At 41.3% G+C, this 17,719-nt stretch overlaps 1 long non-coding RNA gene across 1 annotated transcript in view; it reads left to right on the forward strand.

Moving 5' to 3' along the window:
- The first annotated feature begins 3,370 nt into the window (after positions 1-3,370).
- LOC120408709 overlaps positions 3,371-17,719 on the forward strand; it is a 115,492-nt gene continuing 101,143 nt past the window's right edge. The window contains exon 1 of the long non-coding RNA XR_005600907.1: positions 3,371-3,737. This is a non-coding gene — a long non-coding RNA (uncharacterized LOC120408709). The remainder of the gene's footprint in view (positions 3,738-17,719) is intronic.

Consider the following 17,719-nt stretch of genomic DNA (forward strand, 5'->3'; position numbering starts at 1 on the left):
CCTGCCTGCTGATTTTCCTTAATATTCTAGGACTCTCAGGGAAACCCTGTGACTCTGTAGCCATAAGAATTCTATCTGCCAACAGATGCAGAACTGCCTGATACACAAGTATAGTTTTTTAAGTATAGTATTCACCCACGAAAGCTCATGCTCCCAAATGTCGGTTAGTCTATAAGGTGACACAAGACTCTTTGCTGCTTTTACAAGTATAGTTTTAAAATCTAAATAGCTGTAATGACTCTATGAGCCCAATTCAGCTCTAGTAAAAGCAAGTGTGGCTTCCATAGACTTCACTGGAAATTTCACCTGCTTATGACAGGGTTGAATATGATTTAATGTGTTATAGGCTTATTTGAAGATAGTGGGATATATTTAACCCTGACCTACAACATGTGCAACCCCACCGAAATTAAATGGGGTTCAGGGGATAGAATCTAGGATGATTTCCACCTATCTGGGCATTCTTCAACTTCCATTCATCAGGAAACTTTGCCTCTTCTTCCTGGAGGAGGACTTCACCACAGTGACCCAAAAATTCATCAGCTCCAGACTGAACTACCTTAACACTACGTTTAGAATCATAGAAATGTATGGCTGGAAGGGACCTTGAGAGGTCATCAAGTTCAGCCCCTTGTGCTGAGGCAGGACCAAGTAAACCTAGACCACCCCGACAGATGTTTGTCCAACCTGTTATTTAAAACCTCCAGTGATAGGCTTCCAAGGGAGGTTGTGGAATCCCCATGCCAGAGCTTAACTACCCTTATAGTTAATATTTAACATAAATCTCCCGTGTCACAGATTAAGCCCATTATTGCTTGTCCTACTTTTAGTGGACATGGCGAACAAGTGATCACCATCCTCTTTGAATAACAGCCCTTTACATATTTGAGGACTGTCATCAGGTCCCCCCTCAGTCTTCCATTCTCAAGAATAAATATGACCAGTTTTTTTAACCTTTCCTTACAGGTCAGGTTTTCTAAACCTTTATCATTGTCACTCTCCCCTGGACTCTAGGAAAGATGTGAATAAATGGGATAAAGTGTGATGCCCAGAACTGGACACAGTAGTCTAGCTGAAGCCTTACCAGTGCTGAATAGAGAAGGACAATTACCACCCATGTCTTACATATGACATTCCCGTTAAGGAATGATATTAGCCCTTTTTGCAACTGAATAATGTTTTTGAGACATTCAATTTGTTATCCACTGTAACCCCCAATACTTTCCAGCAGTGCTATCAGCTAGCCAGTTATTCCCAATTTTGTAGTTGTGCATTTGATTTTGCCTTAAGTGTAGTACTTTGCACTTGTCTTTTACCTTGTTGAGTTCAGACCAATTCCCAAGATCATTTTGAATTCTTATCCTGCCTTCTCTAAGCTTTGTGTCACCTGCAAATGTTATAAGCCTACCATTACCCAAGTCATTAATGAAAGTATTGAACACTACCAGACCCAAGACTGACTGCTGTGGGACCCAGAAAGATATGCCCTCCTAATTTCACAGGGAACCATTCATAACTACTTTTAGCACAGTGTTTCAACTTGTTGTGCACCCACCATTTAGTAACTTCATCTAGACCCCATTTTCCTAGTTCACTGATGAAATTGTTATGTGGGACTGTTTCAAAAGCCTTAATAAAAATCAAGATATAATCACATCTACTGCTTCATCCCATCTACTTAGCTAGTAACCTTGCCAAAGAAGGAAATTAGGTTGGTTTTGCATGATTTGTTCTTGATAAATACATGCTCACTATTCCTTATAACCCTATAATCCTCTAGGTATTTACAAATTAATTGTTGAATAATTTGTTCTAGTATCTTTCCAGGAATTGAAGCTAGTCTGACTGGTCTATAATTGCTCAAGTCCTTTTTGTTCCCCCCTTTTAAAGCTAGGTACTAAGTTTGCCCTTCTCCAGTCCTCTGGGACCTCACCCCTCCTATATGAGTTCTCAAAGATAATTGCTAATGGTCTTGAGTTTACTTCAGCTGATTCCTTAGGATGAATTTCATCAGGCTTTGATTACTTGAATACATCTAAGTTATTTAAACATAGTTTAACCTGTTCTTTCCCTATTTTGGCTTGTGTTGCTTCTCCCCTTGTTGTTAATGTTAATAGTGTTAAGTATCTGGTCACCATTAACCTTTTAGTGAAGACTGTGGCAAAATAGGCATTAAACACCTCATCCTTCTTGATATCATCAGTTATTAGCTTTACTTCCTCATTAAGTAGAGGACCTACTTTTTTTCCCTCTTTGTCTTTTTCCTAATGTATTTGAAGAACCTCTTCTTGTCTTTTTTTCCCCCTTGCTAGGTGTATTTTGTGCCTTAGTCTTTCTGACTTTGTCTCTACATGCGTGTGCTATTCTTTTGTACTCCTCCTTAGCAATCTGCCTATGTTTCCACTTTTTGTCATATTACTTTTGGATTTTCAGGTCATTAAGTTTACCTCTTTCTATTCTTTCTGTCTTTTCTTCACACTGGGATAGTTTGAAGTTTTGCCTTTAATATTGTCTCCTTGAGAAACTGCCAGCACTTCTAAACTCCTTTAATCCTTAGATTTTCTTCCCATAGGACATGACCCATCAGTTTTTTGAGTATGTTAAAGTCCACTTTTTTGAAGTCTAATGTCCTTATTCTGCTGCTCTCATTATTTTCTTTCTTTAGAATCATGAACATTTGAGAATGAATGTGAAAATAAGGTAGGGAGTCCTTGTATGGAATACATCTATTTGCCTCTCCATTTGTTGGTGAACAAGGAAGAACAACTGACCAAGTATGATGAGTGTTCTGAGCCTGATGAGTCATCCCTGAGCTTGAGCCCAATGACTCATCCTGAGTGTTCTAAATTTATTGAGTCATCTGAAGTAATTACCTGCAAGCCCTAAGGGTCCAGCCAATCCACAAGCAAGAGTCAAACCAGGTGATCCCAAGGCAGGTATATAGGCTTCTAATGAAAACAGCTTTTCTGGTCTGTTTAACATTGCTACTGAGAAGTGTTCTTAGTTATCTGGTAGTGCTGATTGCTGACACCTGCTCTGGCTTGTTACTTAGCTATCCTGACTCTAGATCTCATTTCCATTTATGTGACAGTTTGTAGTATTTTGGTTAAAACAGTTAAGTTTTGAGTTTGGGGGTAATAAAATGCTGCTATTCATGGAATGAAAGGATAAAAGAACTGCATGAGCTGTGCCTGATATGAGGCATTACTGTGAGTAAAGTTGCAGTCCGGCACATTTGGGTAAGGGAGTGTGGACAGGACTGAAGTGGGGGAGGGTGAGAATGTGGGGGGTGGAGGGAAGGGACGGGACACCTATGTGTAGCTGGGAGTGCCTCTTCAGTGGTAGGGCCTCTGTTAAGGATCCTATATGCTACTGATCTTTCTCTGAAGACTAGCCCAGAGGCTGCCTCAAGACAGCAGATGGCTTTGAGCTGGCAAGATGAGCTAGGTGGTAAGCTGAGTTGAGACAGTGGACAAAACTGAACTGAGGTGACAGATAGCATGAAGGCAGCACTTGGGAAGATGACAGTACTGAGGAAGCTTGAGCTGAAGCTGCAGAGAGCCATAACCAATTTGAGGCACTCTGATGTTGGCCTCCCTACCCAGCAAATAAAGCTGAAATTACTTCAGCAGGGTCAGGTGGTAAAGCCCCCAGAGCAACCCAGAGACGACTTCCCTTAGGGGCTGGAGGCTGACCTGCCAGAATTCTAGGACTCCTTCATCTCTGGACAACAGACTGTGAGTGGGGAAGCTGGAGAGTGGAGGGAAGTGGCTAGAATATATATTAGCCACTCACAGCTGCAAGAGGAGGATTGAGGCTGGGATTATTGCAAAAACACCCTGGAGAGTGGGGGTTGGGAGTGGTATCTCATAGTGTTAATGAATTTGTTGCTGGCTTTCTCTTTTTTTTTTCTTTTTTTTTTTCCTGTTACACACACACACAAGTGCATGCACACTCCCTTCCCCCCCCCCCCACCAATTCTTTGATTTAGAATCTCAGACTCAGTGCTTGAGCGTGATCCCTAATCCAGGGCTGCCCAGGGTAGTGTGTGTATATGGTTTCCCTGGTTTCTGGGTGGGGGGCTCAAGCCAACATTCATCCTGGCTTCAGAACTACCCACTAGAAAATTGACATATGCCATTTTGCTGCCAATACCTGACAGAAGTGTTGCAATATTATGAATTTATCTGCTTACTAATGTGTGATATTTCTAAGAATCTATATTTGTCTTTATTGTGACAAAATTATGCTTAATACATTCTGAAGTTCATTGGAGTTGCTTCAAAGGTAAACCATTGACTTGGGAAATCCTAGTTTTAACTCCCACTTGTTAAAATGTCATTCTTGCTCATCATCTCTCCAGCTCCATTCCTCTCTCTTCACTCTATGGCTATGCCTACACTGCACACCAATAGTGGGGGTATGTAGGGTACATGCAGCTACAAGTCACATTGAGAAGCAAGTTGCAACCCCACTCAGGTGTGTAGCTACATGTATCAGTGAAAGTCTCAGGCAGGGAGGAGGCAGTGAAAAGCTCCAGCAGAGGAGAGGCAACAGGACACTACACTGCTATTTTTAGCAATGTAGACAGGAAGGCACTTCTTGAATGAGTAAAGAATTGTATAGGGAACATAGCCAGGTACATATCCACAGGCTTCAGGCATGTCTTTACTTTACTCACCTAATCAATGCCACACTGCTATTTATACCCATGGAGTTTTTGTGGGGGAGTACCCATGTATGTCCTCTACACACACACACAAGGGTGCTGAAAATTTTTTATAGTGGTGGGGTGCTGGAAGTTATTGAACCAAACTGTAAACCCTGTGTATGATGGAAACCACTTCAAGCAGCATCCCTAGTTTCAGTCGCTAGGCTACACACTGCCAAAAAAAAGTGCAGTGTATACTTAACTTTGTTTTCAAGTGTCCTGCCTATCTGAGCCTTTTCTCAGTTACACAAGTAACAATCTCAAGTAATTGTAGTCTGTTCATCTGTGTAGCATGGTATACTAATCAAACTTTTTTTAAATCAGTCAGCATGGGGATCCCAATGATTATTTATATTTGCCCATATCTCTCTGACAATAGCAGAGAGAACAGATGAAACAATATCTTAAACCTCATCAGCGTGTATTATGCCAGTATCCTCCTCAGACTTCCATATCTTTGCTGCAATTTACAGGACTTGTTGATCTTCTGTTACTCACCCCTAGTTATTCCTTTCAAGAAACATGAAATCTCAGAATCTTGCTCCTGAATGGATTTGCGCAGGCATACAAGAGCAGCTTGCTGAAGCAACATTTCTCTTGCTGTTAGACAAAAATAAAGCACAAGCCTCATTAGTATGAGTAGAAGCTGTATTAGGAACTTGGAAGATATAGGGCCCATTCCTCAACTGATGTCCATTGGACTAAAATGGAGCAACACTAATCTGAAACAGACTTACTTTTCTTCAGTGTCTTAAGAAAATATTATATCAGTTGTTCAGCATTTAGGTTGCAGAATAAGGAAGAATCAATATTCTGTATATGGGGTTGTATATTTAAATACACAAATAGGCATTTCTCCATCTCTGTCAATAAAACAGAGGTTAATGGTCTGACAGACAAACTTTCTTAGTGTATATTTGTAATTATGTGGTTTCAGTGTCTTAGGGTTAGAATAAGATGAAGCATAAAAGTTCCACAGTGTGTGTACATTTCGAATTCATTTCTTTATTTCTAACTTTTGCGGTGCTGCTTCTGTCCTCACACCCTTAGGAACTCCCAGCTGGAAGAGGGGAGTTTCCAATTTTAAATAGTGGTGGCACAACAGATTCTACTTGAAGATCAAAGTTGCGGAGTATGCTATAGACCAAATCCTTTTTGATTTACTCATGCAAAACTTCCATTGCATTAGAGAGATGATCAGGCTTGGATTTAAGAATCTTGCAACACATTAGTTTGAGATACAACACAAGTGGAAGTGAGGTACCAGAAGGAAGCAGTGCACAGCTTTAAAAACAGTAGACGTGCTTCATTTGTGGTAAGAAAAAAAGTGACCAATAAAATTCTGTTCTCAGGTAACCACATGCCTCTATATTGTGCTCTTGTGATATGCCCAGAACTCCAGCAGATATGAATGAGAAAGGGAATAGAATACTGAAGTTGATATCTGAAATATAAATCCAGGAGCAATAAAATACATGCCTGAGATGGATAAAACTTATATGACCCCCATAACTGTAGTATCTGAGCACCTTAAATCTTTAATGTAATTATCCTCACAACACACCTGTGAGATAGGGCAGAGCTCTTATCCTTGTTCAACAGATGGAGATCTGAGGAACAGAGAGGCTAAGTGACATGCCCAATGTCACACAAGAACCCTGTGGTGGAACAGGGACTTCAATACATGTTCCATAAGTGCCTTAACCACTGGCTCATCCTTTTACTACTGATAGTTGAGTTTTGGCAAGGTGAAACAGTTCATTTTCAAATTAACTGGCTGTTAAACAATTTGAGACAGACTCTTTCCAGCTCCTGTACTTTCTTAACTGTAGGAGAGATAGGAGTGTCAGGGAGCAGGTTCCTGCTCCCTGATTCTTAGGGCCAGCCACAGATCTGACGCCACTTACCAGCTGACAGGCAGCTCTGAGATCCACTACTACCTAAAGGTGGTTCTTGAACCCTGCGCCATTGGAATTAGGTTAACTGGAGCTCTGTTGTACTTTCTTCCCTAAGCCAAAGGGGAATGCACAAAACCCAGAGCTGGCAAATTTATGCCAGTTGTGAATTTCCCTTATGCTGGGGCTTTGCATGGCCACTTTTGTTTCCCCTGTCCTTGCATTTCCTCAGTGGTATAAATAGGCCAGACCTAATTAGATAATTTGGTGCCACTCTTTAAAGGTGTAAAAGAAATGCCCAGAATAGGGCCAATGTGGTGAAATAATCAGCAGACATTTTTTGAAAGGGAAATAAAGGTCAGCACTCCCATCTAGGACACCTGCTATTAAAAATATTATTATTTTTAAAACTTAGGAGGAAAACACCTCTTTCAAAATATTAACTTTTTTGTATTGTGCCAAAGCCCATGAGAATTGCCATTTCTGTGAAAATGTACCCCGATTTCTCAAATTCTCAATTAGCACATGCTAAATTGAGACTCGCTTTGGTTTGGCAGCTAAATTCTCAGAAGAGTACATCTGCACTGAGCATGCTCCACTGCAGGGCTACAGAGGCTGTGCAAGACTTTCCCTGTGGTGCTAGACAGAGCATTTTGGAGAAGGGAGTCCCTGTCACCTGTGCTCAGTACTCCTTCTACTGGTGCCCAGGCTGCATGATGGAGAAAAATACAGACTGGAATGGATGGAGAGGGGTGGAAATGAGGGGGGAGGGTACACAAGGGTAGGCAGTTGCAGAAAGATGGAGAGGAACAGAGAGGAGGAAAACAGGAGCTAGGGGTGTGTGACATAATGCATATGCATAAAGGTGGCAAATTAGATCACACAGACAACCTTAATTCTGACACTTCCTAACTTTTGAGTCCTTGGCTTTGCAACCTTAATATTCTGTAACAAACTTTTTTTGGACGTAATGGTATATGACACTGAGAAATGGTAATCTTGACAAAACAATTTATGATGAATGGTGCAGAAAATCTTTAAAAACATGAAGGTGGATGAAATTGTGATATTGAATTTCCTCCTCTGAGCAACTAGTATGATTTTGCATGGCACAGGATAGACTTGAATAGGGTTGAAGCTCATGTGGACAGATTGGAGAAGGTGGTAAAAAAGCAATTGTAAAGCTTTATATATAAAACTATAAAACAATCCACAAAAGCTTTACAATTATATATATACGTTCAAACTGCTTGAGTGGGAGTGCCTAGTTCTTTGCTTTGTTTAATTCTCAAACAATAGGCAATTGTTGAAAGCCAAGTTAAAGTTAAGCAAGCACAGTCTAGCCTGGAAAAGAACTAGTACACCGTATCCATATCAACCTCTCTCACAGTTTGGCTCCAATTTCTTTTCTTTCGTTTTGCTACAATGCCTAATATCAGACCCTCACAAAACAACAATCCTACTTAGCACAGTCCTTATTCAGAGAAATTCAATCCCTGCTTTAGCTTTGGATGCTGTAATAGAAACATTCAGGATGAACTGTGGTCTTCTGTTCACCTTCTTTCAGTACCAAAGCATTTTAACCTTTCCTTTTCCAAAGCCTTTTTCTCAAAAGCATGGGATGATTAACGAGAGCAGCTTTCTCCTAGATTCAACAATCATGTGTTCTTCTTGCCCATCTGTCCTTGCATAATTACAGCAGCACTGCTCATGCCAATGTTTAAGGTTGTGTCAGCACTTCCATTATAAATCCCAATTTTCAGGAGTTTATAATAGGCTTGTGCATTTGTGCAGAATTGAAGAGAGCTGAAAATCACGCTAGTCAGGGTACTGAATCCGAAACATGAATAGTGATTTGTTTTGGGCTAGGTTCCATATTTGGCAAGAAAGAGTAGCCTGCAGCAAGCTCAAGTGAAGCAAGAGAGATTCAAGTGTCTGATAGTGCAGCTGAGCTTCACATAATGTTGGAGAGCAGTGCAAGAGCAGATCCAGCTAAGTCAGAAAGTCTTTCATAGGCCAGCCAAGTAATGTTCCACTCTTGGGAGTAGGCCAAGGCAGAGGAAGAGGAGAGATCCGAAGCAGGGCTGCGATTAAGCCTGTAGCGTGCACTTGTTCGCGCGCGCTCTCTCTGCGCCAGTAGTTCAATGGATGGCTTGCTTTTTCATGAGGAAAGCTCCAAAATATTGCAGCTAATAACCATGTACAGTCCTACAGATGTGGACTCATTTGTTGATTCTTTTAAAGAAGTTTTAAGTGATGATTCTGGGTGCCCAGGGCCAGTGCAACCATTTAGGCAAACTAGGCGGCCGCCTAGGGTGCCTAGTGGTTGGGGGGTGCCTAAAAGCCCACTCAGGTGAGGAGGTAGAGTGGAGGTGATCTGGGGCGGGGGCCCGAGGCGGGCCACCCTCAGTAATGGGGGGGGGGCGCACAGGGGAACCGCTCCCTGCCCCAGATCACCTCCACTCTGCCTCCTCCGCTGAGCACACAGCCCCCGCTCTAATTCTCCTCCAATCGGCGCAGCAAGCCTGGGAGGGGAGGAGAATTAGAGCAACACCAGAGTGCTCAGCGGAGGAGGCAGAGCAGAGGTGAGCTGGGGAGGGTTCCCCAGGTGGGGTTAGCTGCCGTGGAGGTGGGCTCAGATTCTGCGGGGGGGGGCTCTCCACGGGCAGGGTTAGCTGCCGGGGGGGTCTCCCCGGATGGAGTTAGCTGCAGAAGGAGGGTAGCTGCTGAGGGGGGTGGCGGGCTCCCCGGGTGGGGGGGCTGGATTAGCTGCCACGGGGAGGGGGCGCAAGGTGGAAGTTTCACCTAGGGTGCGAAACTTCCTTGCACCGGCCCTGTGGGTTCCTCCATTTTTGGGTGCCCACATGGATACTTAAAGGGGCCTGATTTCTTAGAGGATGGGTGCTCAGCACTTTCTGAAAACCAGGCCTTCTGAAAATGCTCAAGTTAGACACCTAAAAGTCGAAGCACCCAACTTCACTAATGATTTGAGCTTCAATTTTCAAAAATGACAATACATATAAAAATTATCCTTAATATTGTTTTGTGGCCTGATCCAATGGACTTTTCGCTGACTTTAATGGTCACTGGATTTGGGCCTATATTGAGCAATCAGTAATGTTCCACCTAGTGACAATTTTTGGTCGGGCCACTTGATCCTAACAAGGACTGACCAAGCCCATGCTATGTAGCTTGTGCAAAATGACAGCATAGCCTCAGTGGATTAATACTATGAATTGTTCAGTAGCATTAGTGTGGCTGATACTGCTGACTTATCTAGAATGCATTTTTGTATTTGAATAGATATGATTGTCCACACTGCTCAGTCTTTGGTAAAGTAAAATTACTAAAATAGTTTAAAATAGTCTTTCCTTGGTTTAATTTCAACAAAATAATTTATCTACAGTGGGCAGTAGTGCCCTTTTTATTGGTAATGCTTTCATCTGTGAGGCTTGATTGTGGTCTCACATTGACATTAGTGTAACTCCATACACATCAGTGGAATAATATCTGATTTACACTGTTGTACCAGAATCAGGTCCTGTATGGAGGCTGATGCATAGTGTTTTCTGAGTTTCACTTATATTCTAAATCTTCTGATTCTTTTTATTTTCTTCTGGGTGAGAAAGAAGGAAATCTTTACAAACTGCAGTAATTCGTGAAGTAAGTACCTGGTCACATTTGCTGTACTAATAGTAAGCACACAAACCCTTTCTACATAATGAAAAAGCTTGAAACAATGGCAAACAGATCTCCTCATTAAAAAAGTGAGATTATATGTATATTGAAAGCATAATATAATATTTGCAATTTATTGACCAAAAATAACTTGATTCTGCTGGGATTCAAAAAAGGACTGAAAACATTAAATTTTGTTTCAAAATGAGTTGAATTAGGTTTTTTTTATAGACTTGAGAAAATCAGAAGCAATATTTCATCTCTGCTTCTGACTGTTTATTTGGAATTCAATTAAACTATACAGAAAAAAAGATATTTGCAAAAATTGCAATGCTTTCTTGTAATGGCTTTCTTCAATATTTTTTCATACAGTATACCAGGTATTTACATATATTAATAATACTTACATGGATATATTCAGTAATCATTATCAGAGGATCATATGTTCCTTATTAAATAATTGCATTTCTTGTTTGAATATTAGTTTTGTAAAATATCATGAACATGCAAATACTTAAATAGGAATTATTTGAAGACCAGCTTAGTGAAAGGTTCAAAGGAAACATCTTTAAAGACCGTGAATATATCAGTGAAAAGTAAGCAACAGTAGATATCTTGCTAGAATTAGCCTAATTTATCAGCTGCTAGGACCAACTGTGTCTTCCAGATTTACAGAATTTCCTGATCTTTAGAGTTAAAATGCAAACCTTGTATTGCACCACCACTCAAGTGCATTGGAGAACAAGGAAGGAGAATATGGTCATGTCCTAAGTTCACAATACATTTCAGTCGATAGGAAAAGCAATTTATGGAAATAACTTAATCTGACCTCTAGTTATTATGCACATTACCTGTAATGTGCTATTTCAGCAGGTGAACACTGCAGGACAAATCCTCTTAGGAAACAGCTTTTTGTTTCTACTACTAGAACTGCACAAGTTTTATCCTGTCTAAGTAAGTTTCCATTATAACTGCTCCCTTAGGGCTTAGCACTCTGCACTGCATTAGCAGCACCCAGTTCCACTGCCTCAGGAGCAGTGCAGGGACTTAATTGTGATGTGAGTGTCACAGTTTGGCCCTGCTTCCCTGTTTCTCCATGGCAGAAGACAGCCACATTTGATGCACCTCACTTCCTCCTTCACAGCAGCTCAGCTGCACGGGCTGGTGTACTGAGGAACAGACTCAAGACTCTTTCCATGCCATACTCCTGCTCATCCACTTGCAGTAGAGGAGGATTAGCAGCTCCATGGTGGCTGACCTATTAAAAAAAATCCATTTTAAACCTTTATAGTTTGGCTCAATCTAAAGTGTTTCACCAAATCACTGAATGGCTCACATTCAATATAGAGAATTTGGCCCAGATCCTAGAAGGTGCTTATCTCTCTATCAGTACCAACTTGCTATCCCAAAGTAACTGATGAGCTACAACTATTTAAAAAGATTGACTGACTTTTTCCATTTCTTTGTGATATCCTCACTCACATGGAGTAGCACCTTACTCTAGAATAATCCCAATGACTTCAGTAGGACTACTCATGGAGTAAGACCCTTATCTACTGCTTATGGAAGTAAAAGGAAAGACTCCCACTGATTTCCATAAACACTGGATTAAGCCCTAAGGTATTACTAAGTGTAAGTAAAGGTATCAAAATCTGCCCTTTTGTACTCAAAGATCTGAACTGCTTTTAATGAAACTTTCCAAAAATATTCACCTTCAATTTTTTGGGGGGAGGGATAGCTCAGTGGTTTGAGCATTGGCCTGCTAAACCCAGGGTTATGAGTTCAATCCTGGAGGGGGCCATTTAGGGAACTGGAGTAAAAATCTGTCTGGGGATTAGTTCTGCTCTGAGCAGGGTGTTGGACTAGATGACCTCCTGAGGTCCCTTCCAACCCTGACATTCTATGAACCCAAAAGGTAAGATGAGAGAGTCATAAACAATTGAATACATTCCTTTAGAATCATGTTACAAAATATCTTTCAACAGCCTGAAGCTCATGCGCATTACCATTGCCTGTTAATTATTACTTAAAATTTATATAGTGCCATGAGTGTACACAATGCTTTCCAAACAAAAATAAGGCCTTTTCACAGTACATAAGATTATGTTCAACATGCTATTTAAAAAATTACACCAAATGCTTTTGAATAATAACACTTTATCTAGCTGAACTTTTGTTACAATAGCATGGAAAAAATTATCTAATATGGTAAATTAAAGGAACTGTAAAGCTGAGCTCCAGTCTTTGGGCTAAATCTCTAGGAATACCACGATAGTACTTGATGGATCTGGACAGATGACTTGCCCCCACTGTTCTACTCCGTTCTGAACTGTCCCCTAATCCAAGTTGAAATACCCTCCCAAAGAGCTGCACCATCAACCAGGATAACCAAAGTCTACTGTTCTCTGGGTCTGCTACTGGAATGCCTGTGGCAGTCCCCCTAGCATAGGAAAAATTACAGTTGACATAGGCCCACCCCGGAATGCTAGCCATGTGTCAGGGCTGGTGTTTTCATTTCCATTAGGGAAATCCTCAGGTGCTGCCTTCAGGCAGATTTAAATCCCCCTTGTGTGGCTCCAATAGTGCAAAGGGGACTTAGGAAAAGCTGGCTCATCTTCAGCTGATTGCGTAGTCTTCATTAATCTTTAAAAATTGTATCACTAACTAAGAAAAAAATTCTGCCAAAAATGAAACAATTTTCCAAATAAATATGGGTCCCACTTTCAAATAAATGGGGAATTCTTTTCCACTTTATACATTGAAAATCCTGCTTTCTTTCCTTCTAACCTTATGATTCTACAAGTTTCAGGGAAAGCCAGTGTGCATGTACACAACACAATCCATCACAGTGCACCAACTCCATGTCTGCTACTAACGCTGGAAGTTTCTTGTAAAGTGGGCTAGGCTTCCTGTGAATCGAATTAGTTTTTGTCCATTTGCTCCTGGGTTTTAGTGGTCAGCATTCTTGCGATATGGCTACAATAATACTCCAGAAGCCTCAGAACATGCCTTTCACAGCTGTTTAGAGCCAGGCTGAGGCTCTGGATTTCATCCCCAGCTGGGAAGAAGCATCAGTGGATTCAGGCATCAGAACACTTACTTGAGCATGGGTAGGGATTTTTGTAGGGAAACAGTGGTTCAAGGGAGAACACTGGATTTGTTTATGGGTAAACTGATGACTCAAGGGAGTTTACCAAAGTTGTTTTGTTCAGGCTAGACAATCGGAACTGATCATTCCTGGCTTTGGGTGGTCTTCCTTGGAATGAGCTCAAAATATAATATTTTGGATACCAATAAAGGATTTATTACTAGAATTGGTCTGATAACTACTGAGTTGGGTGTGTGCAGGTGTGGGATCTCTGGAGCAGAGATACTCTATCATGCATTAGAGGGGTAGTTGTGTTAGTCTGGATCTGTAAAAGCAACAAAGAGTCCTGTGGCACCTTATAGACTAACAGATGTATTGGAGCATGAGCTTTCGTGGGTGAATACCCACTTCATCGGATGCATCTATCATGCAGTGCTTCCTTGCTTTTCTGGTCCCAGAGTTCTGTGAGGTTCTTGCCTTGGAATCTCTGTTCTCCATTCTGTGTGCTAAAGGACATGCCTTCCTGTCCCATCTTTGATGCAAATGAGGCTAGGGGAGTTTTCCTTAATCTTGTCACCCTTGTCCCAGGGGTTTAGGTGTGTCTCCCACTGCCTTTTCATTGATTTTCATAAGTCTTTCTTCTGATAGGTTTTGGTTGAAGCAGAGGCTCGGAGGGGGATGGGGGATGTCTTTCGTGAGTCAGACAGACTGTGTACTGTGCCTTGGTTCCCCAAGAACACAGAGTTGATAGGTAACAAGTCCCCCCACATTGATGGGGTGCTTCTGCAGAGCAATTATCCCCATCACATCCTCACACCATGGTACCAGGTCTGATCTTCAACCCATTGCAGCTGCCGCATCAGTCACTGGATCCAGAAAACCTGTAGAACGAGACCAATTGCTAGTATAATTTAGAAAGAGAACCAGTAAAGTGCCACTGTGGCTAAACAACAAAGTAAAAGAAGCAGCGAGAGACAAAAAGGCATCCTTTTAAAAAGTAAAAGTTAAATCCTAGTGAGGAAAATAGAAAAGAGCATAAACTCTGGCAAGTGAAGTATAAAAATATAATAAGGAAGTCCAAAAAAGAATTTGAATAACTAGCCAAAGACTCAAATAATATTTTTTAAAGTACATCAGAAGCAGGAAGCCCGCTAAAAAAAAAATGGGGCCACCAGATGATCGAGATGCTAAAGGAGCACTCAAGGACGATAAGGCCGTTGCGGAGAAACTAAATTAATTATTTGCATCAGTCTTCATGGCTGAGGATGTGAGGGATATTCCCAAACCTGAGCCATTCTTTTTAGGTGATAAATCTGAGGAACTGTCCCAGATTGAGTTGTCATTAGCGGAGATTTTGGAACAAATTGATAAACTAAACAGTAATAAGTCACCAGGGCCAGATGGTATTCACCCAAGAGTTCTGAAGGAACTCAAATGTGAAATTGCAGAACTACTAACTGTAATTTGTAACCTGTCATTTAAATCAGCTTCTGTACCAAATGGCTTGAGGATAGCTAATGTGATGCCAATTTTTAAATAGGGCTCCAGAGGTGATCCCGGTAATTATAGGCTGGTAAGCCTGACTTCAGTAATGGGCAGACTGATTGAAACTATAGTAAAGAACAAAATTGTCAGACACATAGATGAACATAATTTGTTAGGGAAGAGTCAACATGTTTTTTGTAAAGGTAAATCATGCCTCACCAATCTACCAGAATTCTTTGAGGGGGGTCGACAAGCATGTGGACGAGGGGAATCCAGTGGATATAGTGTAGTTAGATTTTCAGAAAGCCTTTGACAAGGTCCATCACCAAAGGCTCTTAAGCAAAGTAAGCTGTCATGGGATAAGAGGGAAGGTCCTCTCATGGATTGGTAACTGGTTAAAAGATAGGAAACAAAGGGTAGGAATAAATGGTCAGTTTACAGAATGGGGAGAGGTAAATAGTGGTGTCACCCAGGGGTCTGCACTGGGACCAATCCTATTCAATGTATTCATAAATGATCTGGAAAAAAGGAGTAAACAGTGAGGTGGCAAAATTTGCAGATGATACTAAACTACTCAAGATGGTTAAGTCCCAGGCAGAATGTGAAGAGCTACAAAAGGATCTCTCAAAACTCGGTGGATGGGCAACAAAATAGCAGATGATATTCAATGTTGATAAATGCAAAGTAATGCACATTGGAAAACATAATCCCAACTATACATATAAAATGGGGTCTAAATTAGCTGTTACCACTCAAAGAAATCTTGGAATCATTGTGGATAGTTCTCTGAAAACATCCACTCAATGTGCAGTGTCAATCAAAAAAGTGAACAGAATGCTGGCAATCATTAAGAAAGGGATAGATAATAAGACAGAAAGTATCATATGGCCTCTATATAAATCCATGGTACACCCACATCTTGTGTGCAGATGTGGTTGCCCCATCTCAAGAAAAATATATTGAAATTGGAGAAGGTTCAGTGGAGGACAACAAAAATGATTAGGGGTATGGAACTGCTGCCATATGGGGAGAGATTAATAACACTGGGACTTTTCAGCTTGGAAAAGAGACGACTAAGGGAGGATATGATAAAGGTCTATAAAATCATGACTGGTGTGGAGAAAGTAAATAAGGAAATGTTATTTACTCCTTCTCAGAACACAAGAACTAGGGGGTCACCAAATGAAATGAATAGGCAGCAGGTTTAAAACAAACAAAAGGAAGTATTTCTTCACACAATGCTCAATCAATCTATGGAACTCTTTGTCAGAGAATGTTGTGAAGGCCAAGACTGTAACAGGGTTAAAAAAGAGCTAGATAAGTTCATGGAGGATAGGTCCATCAATGGCTATTAACCAGCATGGGCAGGGATGGTGTTTCTAGCCTCTGTTTGCCAGAAGCTGGGAATGGGTGACAGGGGATGGATCACTTGATGATTACGTATTCTATTCATTCCCTCTGAGGCACCTGGCATTGGCCACTATTGGAAGACGGGATACTGGGCTAGAGGGACCTTTGGTCTGACCCAATATGGCTGTTCTTGTATTGGTTCCATTAAAACTGTATTTTGGATTTCTTATATAATTTTCAAAAAAAAACTATTCAAAATTCATGCACTGAATCATCACTGCATTTAACACTCACAATTCCTATAATACAACTGAAACAACTCATAGGGTTTTACAAAGGTACATAGGCATCAGTCCAACTGCAGCACTTTTAAAGCTTCCTAATCACAATGACCCCATCGACAGGCTAACAGTTGGATGTACACCCATGCATTTTTTGGCACTAGGCGCAAAACAAGAATAGGCTTCCTGATGATACTGTTCTAGCTGTTTCTATTTTCAGTGGGATGCTTTGCTGGCTACTTAAACTGCTGAGCAAGTCTCTATACCTTGGCCTCCCACCCATCATTCAACCTTTCTTCCTTATTCTCACAAATATTGTGCAGAATACAACAGGCAGCTCTAAAGGTTTGAATGTTTCTTTGGCTGCTTCGACCCTATTCCACAAATAGTACCAGGTGATGGCCAAACACAAGCTTAATTACTACTCTTTGACTTTACTCAAGCAAGGAACATTTTGCCACCTGTGAATGGCTTTTTTAACAGGGTAAGCTGGGTCTCCCAGGATACCTCCCAACCTATGTGATATATTGTACACCTTTCACAGAATGATGTAGCAATGGAACATTGTATGCTGTAGATTCAGCTCAAATTACTTCTGTTTGAGAAAGCAATCTCCACACCGTTAATATCCCTGGCAATCGACAAACTGTCCTTTATCCATTAAGCTAAATAGACCTGAGGTCCAAATGAACTCCTCCAGGCCACTCCACAGTGTTTAAAAAGCCCATGCAGAACTATGGAGAACCCCTCTCTGTTTATAAATTCCATGCTGTGGTGTGCGTGGAGGGCAGAAAACAGTAGGCACATGGGTTCGATCAATTGCCCCAATTCAGTTTGGGAGCCTCTTGCCTGCAAAGCAATAAATAATTTCCTGAGCATTACCCAGCTGTAGAAGCCAGTGAGACAGTACCTTATTCATGGCATAACAGATCGGCAAGACTGTGGCCCCAATAATTTGATCTCTGCATGCTGAAGTTGTTGGCTGCAGACTGGTAGCATTTTGGGGTGGCAGCTTCCAGATCTCAATGGCAATCTGCTTCTCCAGAGGTATGGGGCACTGCATGTTCGTACTGTCGTTGCAACTCCAGGGTGAGTTCAGCATGTATCTCAAAAATGGTAGCCCTCCCTATCCTGAAATGCTCACCATGGCTGGTCACCCCAGTTCAAAGGAATATTCTCTCCCACCAATTCATGCGGACATCCTGAGCCCAGAAACACCGCTGCACAGTGT

Source organism: Mauremys reevesii, linkage group 6 (genome assembly GCF_016161935.1).
Source record: "Mauremys reevesii isolate NIE-2019 linkage group 6, ASM1616193v1, whole genome shotgun sequence".
NCBI lineage: Eukaryota > Metazoa > Chordata > Testudines > Geoemydidae > Mauremys > Mauremys reevesii.